Source organism: Eschrichtius robustus, chromosome 15, assembly GCF_028021215.1.
Source record: "Eschrichtius robustus isolate mEscRob2 chromosome 15, mEscRob2.pri, whole genome shotgun sequence".
NCBI classification, from domain to species: Eukaryota; Metazoa; Chordata; class Mammalia; order Artiodactyla; family Eschrichtiidae; genus Eschrichtius; species Eschrichtius robustus.
Window position 1 is genome coordinate 15,158,183 of NC_090838.1, and position 11,238 is coordinate 15,169,420.

An 11,238-nucleotide genomic window follows, 5' to 3' on the forward strand; every position below is an offset into this window, starting at 1 on the left:
AGGCCCGTGCGCCGTTCCCGGGCGGCCAATTTAAAGGTCCCGCGGCCGTGGGCCCCGCCCCGCAGCATTGGGTCCCGCCCCTCGGCCATAGGCCCCGCCCAGCGAACCCGTCCGGGGCCGCGCGCCGCCTGGTCAGTGCATTCCCGCGGCCGACGTGGAATGTCTGGGGTCCCTCGGCCAGCGGCGCGGTGCCCGACTGCGGCCCGCTGCCGCCGCCCCGCCCGCCGCTGCCCTGCGCCGGCCCGGGCTTGTCTGGGTGGGCTCGGCCCGGTGCCTCCCGGCCGGGCTCTACCTCTCTCGAAACTTCTGCCTCGCTGTACACCCGGGGCCTGGTCGACCCCCACTCGTCTGGCCAGGGCCCCAGGCTCCGGGTTCAGGAGGCCCGAGCTCTGCCATCCAGCTCCGTTCAGGTTTGCCTGCCTCAAGGTTTCACCTCCATCCTCACACTACATTCCTTTCCCCAGCCAAGTAACCCCAGGTTTTTCTGTGGGCTCTCTGTTAAAAAAAAAAAAAAAAAGGCTCACAGATTCTACCAGCATGAATAGACATGCTTTCATCCCGGCTTCAAAAACCCATAAACATTTGAACTTATATTACCGGGACTAGAAAGCCAAACATACATTCCCCAGAGAGCCCCCTGTGAGCTGGAAGGACAGCCTGTACCCCAGGCTTCGAAGGCTCTCCCTCTATCCCACTTCCTCCCCAGAAGAGTGATGGTGGCAGAACAGGACTGGAGGCTGCCCAGGGGACCCTCCACGAACTCACAGTCTACTGGCAGAGAAAGAAGCATAAATGATGTACCTGTCTAAGGGAACACACTGAATTCAAGGAGAGACTGGCTCTGCCTGAGGAAACCAGTAAGGCTTCTAAAAGCAGGTCGCCTCTGAGCTGGATCGTCAAACATGACAATGAACATGAGTTCCAACAGATCCTGTCTGGTCTTCCTGCTTTCAGACTGCTGCCTTTTAAAAGCTACACTCCACACAGTAACCTTAAAATCACTTCTCTTCTTAAACCTTGCAACTTCATTTCCAGGAAAATCCAAACTCCTCTTCATGGCCACCTCATCTACTGAATTGACCACATCTGGAACTGTATTCTGCCCTACATGCGTCAACCACACTAGCCTTCCCCCTGTCCTGGAGGACACCAAGCTTGTTCCCACCTTGTGGTCTTGGCACCTGGTTGTCCCACTTCCCATCTGCCATCTTCTCCCCCCACCCTAACACACCCATCTCCCTCTCATCACCTCAGAGCAGTGGTTCTCAAACAATTTCTCATCTCATCAAACCTCACAGAATCTACACACTCCGTCAGTATCCATGGGAGCAGCTTATTAGGACATTGAGAGTCACAAGGAGGGAAAATGTCTCTCAACTCCCGGTGAGAATTCACCAATTTCAAAGAATCTTAGAAGAAGCTAGAATGTTATCATAATGGGAAAGGGACACTAAGAAGATTGAAAGAAGTTATGCCAAGGTGAGAAGGGCTTGCCAAACACAATGTCTGCCAGCTCTATGGACATATGTCATTTGTCAGTCATCATACTCTTTGGATGATTCTCAAAGCCTTTGAACACTCTTACTAAACTTGAGGATTCCAACTTTATGAGTCAGCACTTCCCCAAGTAGAATCCAGCAACTTGCTTCCCAGCATCTCTTGCAGCTATACATGCAAGGAACCCAGACTTCATTGACCAGATGAGCTCGGCCATTCTGTTTCAGCAGCTAGTGGTGAAAAGAAGCAAGCACTTTGTAGACTTCATTCTGACAAGCGTGGGGAGACAGCTAGCTTTCAAAGCAGCCATGGAGAGGGTAGAGCTGGATACAGTGCCTGGGGAAAGCAGGGTGAGCTCTGTTGTCTGTGCCCAGCAGCAGTAGCTGTAGATGTCCCCTAGAACTGACCTGCAGTATCATCTGGGAGTGTTTCATGACTGTGTGGTCATGATTCTATTAAGTCTTTGAGAATAAGCAGAAAATGTGGGAATTAAGTTTAAACTTCAAGTTCTAATGTCTGTGCAGTTTTTAATGCCAGCTTTCTTGCTACGTGAGAGTTGGTTGAAGGCCGTGTTGGCTGCTCTGGAAAAGAAGAGGAATACTTTTGAAACTTAGGTAGCACATTTGTATCATTGTCAATAAGTTCTGAAGAGGTCGTTTAATGACCTACTGCTATTAATTAACATTTAGAACTCAAGATGTACTTCTATTCAAAACAATTGAATTAATATTTGAAAAGAGCAACTCACAGCAATTTCGCTTCCTTTAATAAAAGATTGGCATTGATTTTTATTGTTTCATTTTATAGGTATAAGCATGAGTGTTAAGTTTCATTACTTAATTTAAAAAAATATCAACCAATTCATTAGTCATCAGTGTAATGTCTTCCTCTTCAGAGCAGTCTTTCCTAAGGCTATATCTTTTTTTTTTTGTTAATTTTATTTATTTATTTATTTATTTTTGTCTGTGTTGGGTCTTCGTTTCTGTGCGAGGGCTTTCTCTAGTTGCGGCAAGTGGGGGCCACTCTTCATTGCGGTGCACGGGCCTCTCACTATCACGGCCTCTCTTGTTGCGGAGCACAGGCTCCAGACGCGCAGGCTCAGTAATTGTGGCTCACGGGCCCAGTTGCTCCACGGCATGTGGGATCTTCCCAGACCAGGGCTCGAATCCGTGTCCCCTGCATTAGCAGGCAGATTCTCAACCACTGCGCCACCAGGGAAGCCCCTGAGGCCATATCTTAATTAGTTTTTTCAAGCTTATATTTACCACTATCTACTATAACAACTGCATTTTATATCATGAATCAGGAGCTACATAAATATACGATAGGGATACATACAACAGAAATAGTAATTTCCTGAAACAAGTTACCCTTACCAAATGTGACACACTCTAATGTCTTCTGTTGTATTCATGTCCATTCGGTTCTATTTCATTTTTTTAAAAAAATATGGTCATCAACATCCAAACAGAGTTCATGATTCACTAATGTTTCCCAGTCAGCAGTTTGAAAACTGTTTTAAATAGATTCTTTCCCAGTGTCTCTTCCTTTCCAATCTATTACAGTATCCTGTGTGCTTCTTTTATATATTTTTTTAAAATATTAAATGTATTTATTTCTATACCCCACGAGACTGCAGGCTCTGGGAGCGCAGAGCTGATGCCTGTGTTGTCCGCTGCTGAATTCCTGTAAATTCTCCCTCACTGCGTGCAGGTTCACAGTCTACGGTGGGACCAGGACTTCAGGAAATGAAAGCTCATAGAACAGGGCTGATATTTAGCTGTGCCTTGGCAGGACAGTAAACAGGCATGACAGATTGTTTGTAGAAGAAATTAATTGGCATTACTTTTCCAAGAGTCAAATGATGCTGAGGAAATGGCTTTTCTCAGATTCACTCCACTGCCTGACAAGAGCCGGCTCTGTGCTGGGCATGGGCCCCGCAGACAGGCCCTTCCTCTGGCCTCCTCTAGCCGGGGAGTTGGTGCTCCTCCACCACAGGCTCCTTCTCTGAAGAAATGCAGGGGGAGAAGCAACATGAAGCATAATGGTCTGTTTCAGCACATTCGCATGTAGGCATATGTAGAAATTAAAACCATTTTGGTTTTGATAAAGAGGTCTAAACTGGTTCGGCTAGTGAATAAATTATGGGTAACTTTCTTTAAAAATTCATCAATACTGCTATTTTGTACAATTCTAAAAGACTGTTTCTTCATCATTCAGCTCTAGCTAGGTTATGCTCTGATAACTAATGACTCCAAAATCTCGGGGTCTTATAGCAACAAAAATTTACTTCTTGCTCTGTTATGTGTCTTTCATATGGCTACATCTTCATTCTGGCACACAGACTTAAGGGGCAGCCTCAATCTGGAATATGCTGGTCTTGTGACAAAGGGAAGGAATGAGAGATGGCAGAACCAGACGACAGATCTTAACGTTTTTGCAAGGAAGTGGCTTCTGTTAATTCCACTCACATGTTACCCCAAGTTAATGAACCCCAAACCAAAACCCCATCACATGGGCAAGCCTGATGTCAGTGGGTGGGGAATATAAGCCTTTTACAAGAGGTATGCCAAATTGCTAAAAGCCATAATGCTATGTAGCACAATGTATTTATACATCTTTTATAATGCGATGGATGGGTACCCCCTGGGGTTTCCTCTCTTGGTTCAGTAAGAACTTTTGGGTTCTGAATCCAGAACAGTCTCTCATCAAGAGGCCCCTGGCTTGGGCTGATCTAACAACTTTCTAACAGCTCTTCGGCTCCAGAGCGAGAGAGCCTCCATGGATTGGTCTCCATGTTCTTGCCGCTTGGTGACTGGTCAGTAAGGGAGCCGCACCAGCTCTCCCGCCCAGGCTGGTTGAGAAAGTAACTGAAAGCCTTGTCGTCACTCCCAGGAGCCAAGCCCTTTCCTTCTGGTCGTGTGCTGCTGCCCAGCTTCAAAGGCTCCCAGGACACATGCAAGGCTGTGGTGTCAGTTGGACTCCGAGAGATATTTTCTCCGTATTCTGGACTTACTGATTTATGACAAAAATGCCCAGTTGTGCTATTTAGAGAAATTCTCAGGTTCAGTCCTGACTCTGCTGAAAACCTAGAGAAGTAGGCCTGCTGAACACACAACCTAACCCATGCATAAGAATCACTCGGGAGACTTTTAAAGGCAGAGTCCTGGGTCCCCACCCCAGATATTCTGATTCAGATGGTTTGGGAATCAGCCAGGAATCTGCATTTAACATCCTCTGGAGGCAACTGCCACACTGAGGGAGTCTGCAATATGGTGGTTCTAAAGATCTCGGCAACAAGCCTGGACGGAGACCCACTGTAGGGGCAGGTGCAAGAAAATAGCCACCCAGCATGGAGGGTGCATGGTGGGACCGCGTTCCTGCAACAAATGGGCCTTGCCAAAGGACCAGCTCTGTGGTCATGGGACATCTTGGACCAGGGAGTGACTGCCCTCTCTCCTCCTTCTCTCCGCACTTCTCAAGAGCAGTCACTGATGACTTGGATCACCAAATGCAAAGGCCTCTTGGGAGAGTTCCGACAGCTCCACTTTGGCGGATGCTCCAGTTTCAGCCCCTTCCTGCCGGGCTGGGTTATGACCCCGATTCTGTACCAAGTGTCTATTTCCTTTGCCACTTCCTTTTCTGCCTCCACACTCTGTACAGTCTGGAAATCCACAGGCTTTTTTCTAGGTACTTTAAAAAAATTATAATAGGTGTTTTTCCTTGTTGTAAAAGTAATATAACACTGTATAGAATCTAGGAAATGTAGGTAAGCAAAAATAAGAAAAAAAAATATCCATGACACTACCACCCCAAAGATACACTATAGGGTATTCTTTTTCTCTGCTTATATATTCATCTATTTTATATAAAATGAGATCATACTGTATATTGTGGTCTTGTAATTTGCTTTCTGTACTTAATGTATTGTGAACAATTTTCCATTATAATTATTCTTCTAAGACATCATTTTTAAGGCTATACTGTATTCCATTGTATATTCCATTTATTTAACCAATTCTCCGTTGTGGGACATTTAGTTTCTACTTGTTTTTAAATTATAAACGGTGCTTCAATGTATCTCCTTTTATGAATTGTTGTGAATTATTGTTCTTTCCCTAGAATACGTTGCTGGAAGTGGAAAGTCTGAATGACCAGGGCTTCTTTGGTTCTTTGTGTACCATCTATGTCAGGAATTTCATCTGATGTGGTTTCAGCTACCACTCCTCTGCTGGTAATTACAAAATCTGGGTCTCTTGTCCCAATCCTGCTCCTGGACAGTAGACCTCCATTAATAACCCTGCCTGTTGTACTCTCTATTCACAGGTCACAAAAGCACTCCAAGCTCAAGCATTTACAAGAGTGAACTCAACCTCTTCCTCTTTAATGAACTCCCTCTCCTTTATTCTCATTTCTGCCAGTGGTACCGGTATTCTCCCAGCCACACAGGCATGAAGTCGGTGTCCTCTTTCCTCTCTTGAGCCCTTTATATTAAATAACTTACCAATGGGAATTCCCTGGAGGTCCAGTGGTTAGGACTCCATGCTTTCACTGCCGAAGGCCTGGGTTCAATCCCTGGTCAGGGAGCTAAGATCCCACAAGCTGTTTAGCGCAGCCAAAGTATTTTAATAAATAAATAAAGTTACCAAGTCTTCTACCCACATCTTCACCTGTTCAGATCTGTCCAATTCTCAAGGCTTATCTCTAATCACCTAATTGTAGGAAGTATATTCTTATCTTTCCAGCCAGACATGAGCCCCAAAGGAGAGGAAGGGGAAGACAAGAAGAAATATTTGAAGAAATAATGGCTGAAAAACTGTCCAAACCTGATGAAACATATAAATCCACAGATCCAAGGTCAATGAACCCCAGCCACAAGAAACACACAAACACAGAACATAAAAAAATGTACATAATGTAAAAACTGTACAAATCAAAATGTACAATCAAGGAACATCATAAAAAAAAACTGCTCGAAACCAGTGATAGAGAAAAACTTTTAATCACCTGGAAGAAAAAAAACAAAAAGAATTTCCATACAGAAGAACAAAATTAAGGAAGACAGTAAATTTCTCAATGGAAACAATGTGTGCAAAAAAACAGTGCAGCAACATCTTTAAAGTACTGAATGAAAAAAAACCTGACAACCTAGAATTCCATATCCTGGGAAAATATCTTTTGAAAACAACGGTAAATTAAAGACATTTTCAGACACGCAAAAGCCAAAAGAATCCAGTAGCAGCAGAACCACACTGCAAAAAAATGTTTAAACACGTCCTCTGCCTTAAAAAACTAAAAATAGAATTACCATATGACCCAGCAATCCCACTACTGGGCATGTACCCAGAGAAAACCATAATTCAAAGAGACACATGCACCACAATGTTCATTGCAGCACTATTTACAATAGCCAGGTCACGGAAGCAACCTAAATGCCCATCGACAGACGAATGGATAAAGAAGATGTGGCACATATATACAATGGAATATTACTCAGCCACAAAAAGGAACTAAATTGGGTCATTTGTAGAGACGTGGATGGCTCTAGAGACTGTCATACAGAGTGAAGTAAGTCAGAAAGAGAAAAACAAATATCGTATATTAACGCATATATGTGGAACCTAGAAAAATGGTACAGATGAACAGGTGTGCAGGGCAGAAATAGAGACACAGATGTAGAGAACAAACATATGGACACCAAGGGGGGAAAGTGGCAGTGGTGGTGGTGATATGATGAATTGGGAGATTGGGATTGACATGTATACACTGATATGTATAAAATGGATGACTAATAAGAACCTGCTGTATAAAAAATAAATGAAATAAAATTCAAAAATTCAAAAAAAAAAACAAAACCATCCTCTGGCTGAAGAATGTTAACAGATGGAAATGTGAATCTACAAAAGGAATGAAAGCACCAGAAATGGTAGCTAAATGGGTATATATGTAGGTTTTTATAAATTTATTTATTTATTTATTATTGGCTGCATTGGGTCTTCGCTGATGTGTGTGGCTCTCTCCAGTTGCGGTGAGTGGGAGCCACTCCTCGTTGTGGTGCGTGGGCCTCTCATTGCGGTGGCCTCTCCCGTTGCGGAGCTCGGGCTCTAGGTGCGTGGGCTTCAGTAGTTGTGGCACACGGGCTCAGTAGTTGTGGCTCGTGGGCTCTAGAGTGCAGGCTCAGTAGTTGTGGCTCACGGGCTTAGTTGCTCCACGGCATGTGGGATCTTCCCAGACCAGGGCTCGGGCCCGTGTCCCCTGCATTGGCAGGTGGATTCTTAACCACTGCACCACCAGGGAAGCCCTAGGTTTTTAAATTATTTTTCTCTTTAAAAGATAATTAACTGTTTAACCAAAAATAAGAGTCACAGAAGGTCAGAGGAAGAAGGAATCTTGGCAGCCACTTGTTTGCAGTTATTTACTAATGTCATTCAACTGATGGGAGGGCCAGAAATATAAATCAGGTTTCCTGATGCCTTGTCCAGATTTTCAGCTACCTAACTGAATGATGACAGATACAAAGCTCCTTTCCAACAGACCAGAGAACAGTTACTCTTTTTCTGGTTTCCAGGTCAAATACTTTTCCTTTTCAGACCTTCCTCTAGCCATTCTTGCTCACACACCCCCTCATGATAATATTTGCACAGGGCTTTATAGCTGCCAACCCTCCCACGTCTGTTCCCTCACTTGATCCTAAGAACAACTCCAAGAAGTCTGTAGGCCAGGAATTTGCATCTTCTTGATTTTACAGGTGAAGAAACTGAAGCTCAGACCCCAGTGAAATTTCCCAAGATGAGGGAATAATATCCTGGTGAAATTAGGAATTGAATTTCAATCTTCTGTCTCCAGATCTTGTGCTCATTCCACCAGCGCCATTCTGCCTCTCTCATGTGCCCGAATTTCATGTTATTTGGCAACATTCACCTTGCTCTTATTTTCTCATACTTGAAGTCATGACTTTTCTAGAAAAACAAAGCAACCTCAGAAAAGCAAAGGCACAACTTTTTCTTTCAGTCAACTCTTGGGCTTATTTATAACATATGCCTTCTCTGAAAGCAAAAGAAGACCTGAAAATGGCACAAATAGCATTTGCCTACAAGGAACACTGGAACAAACGGACTTAGAACAAACTAAGTTCCACAATGACTGAACACATTAGCCTGGAAAACAGAGCGATTAGTACACCATCAAACAGAAGGAACAAAATGTACAGTTTAACAATGGAAAGTCTCTTGGTTTCATATTGTAAGACCCTTTAAATGTAGGTGTGCTGTACCCCACATTTAGATGATACCCAACTTATACTGAAAATAATCTATTAGCAGTGAAAATTTTGTGGCGACTAATTGTTTCATTCAGTAAACATTTACTACCCCCGACCCCACGCCCCCGGTTTGCATAGGTCATTGAACTAAATGCTGTGGATGGAAAAAAAAAAGAGGCCCTTATTTACAAGTTGTCCACTAACAGGGACACAGATACAATATAACATGAGCTATAATGGAGGTAGGTGCTGGAGGAGAGGAAAGGAAGCAGCCCACTTCACCAAATCATTCTCCAAAGCCAATTCATTGAAAGTCCATTTGTCAAATGATCAGAGGAGATAATGACCAATTTACAGAATTTACCATTTAGTAAAATCTTCTTTTAAGTAGTATTTTTAAAATATTTCAGTATATAAAAATGTATTCTTCTGAGTACTTACTACAAGTCTGCCCTTGTGCTAAACACCGTACACACTGGCTTCATCTTAGGAAGTTATTGTACAAATTAAAGCTCACAGAAGTTAAGTAACTTGGCCACACTTACATGGTCAATCAGTGGCAAAACTGGGGTTTAAAACCAAGTTTGTCTGAATCCATCGTCTGATTTCTCAGCAACTCCCTATACAGTCTGTCTTACAGCAGCTACTGATTTTCGGTTATGTACTAGGCACTGTACTAGGGTAGGTGCATGAATTACAGCATTTATTTACAACTCTGTGAGCTATGAGTCCTTTTCCAGATGAGAGAAAGGCTCCGAGAAGCTGTGTAATTCATTTCAGGACTCTCATCTGTTTGAAACCCGTAGCTTCCTGTCCACTAAAAGACAGGCATCAGGGACTTCCCTGGTGGCACAGTGGTTAAAAATCCACCTGCCAGGGCTTCCCTGGTGGCGCAGTGGTTGAGAGCCTGCCTGCCAATGCAGGAGACACGGGTTCGAGCCCTGGTCTGGGAAGATCCCACATGCCGCAGAGCAGCTGGGCCCGTAAGCCACAGTTACAGAGCCTGCGCGTCTGGAGCCTGTGGTCCGCAACAGGTGAGGCCGCGGTGGCGAGAGGCCCGTGCACCGCGATGAAGAGTGGCCCCCGCTTGCCACAACTAGAGAAAGCCCTCACACAGAAACGAGGACCCAACACAGCCATAAATAAATAAGTAAAATTAAAAAAAAAAAAAAAAACCATCAGAGTATCTCAGATCTGCATGGGAAAGGACTCTTTCATTAAAAAAAAAAAAAAAAAAAAAATCCACCTGCCAATGCAGGGGACACGGGTTCCATCCCTGGTCCGGGAAGATCCCACATGCCGCGGAGCAACTAAACCCGTGCATCACAGCTCCTGAGCCTGCACTCTAGAGCCTGCGAGCCACAACTACTGAGCCTGCGCACAACTACTGAAGCCCACGCACCTAGAGCCCATGCTCTGCAACAAGAGAAGCCACCGCAATGAGAAGCCCGCGCACCGCAACGAAGGGTAGCCCCGGCTCGTGGCAACTAGAGAAAGCCCGCGCACAGCAACAAAGACCCAACACAGCCAAAAATAAAAAGACGTCATCACAATGACCCACAATGGCCAAGCTATTTTTTGAACATACCTGGCGTGCTCCTGCAGGTCCCTTGGCCGGGGATATTCTTCCTTCCTCATTCTCCAGGTCTTACTCACATGTCATCTTCAAAGTGTGGCCTTTCCTGACACCGTTTAAAACTGCACCCTCTGCCCCCCTTTCCTTGTTTCTTTTTTGTCTCCATAGCTCTATCACTAACTTACTATACAGGTTATTTTAAATCATCTGCCTCTCCCCACTAAAATAAGACCAGGGAATTTTTTTTTTTTTACATTTTGCCCATCCCTACATTTCTTGCACCTGGAACAAAGTACATGCTCAAAACTTATTGAATTGCATTAAACTTTTGCTCAAGATTAAATAGAAGTGAGAATTGGGTACTGAACCCAATAGAGGACGCCAGAGAGAATGTATATTCTGGTGAGCTCAATTTTGGGAACAAGGGCCTCATGGGACCCTTGAGTTGACAGATCTCGGAAACACTTGGAACTTCACAGAGCTTTTGCAGCTACACAGTGTAAGTAAAAGTTGAGAAAGTGAAGCAAGATGGCCAAAACCACAATACAGAGTGGCATGGACAAGTGTAGATGTGGGTGAAGAAAGCTAGAGAAGGAAACTGAATAATTAAAAAGACAGGCAAACCTCAATACAATATTTTGAAGGCCAAGAGAAGAGTGACTTTGAAGGTTAGGTAGTTGGTAACACTGGATGATTAAAAAAAAATGAAGTTAGAAAGGATAACAGGACTTTGTGATTTAGGAGGCCATCAGCATCTCATGAGACATTTCTGTGGGAATGCGAAGAGAGTATCAAACTTAGGAGTCAGAATGGTGAAATGTATGAGCTACTCACAGTGAAGTTGCTTATTATTTTAAAAAACAGGGCTAAACATTTATCTTTCAGTGTTACCTCTATCTGAATT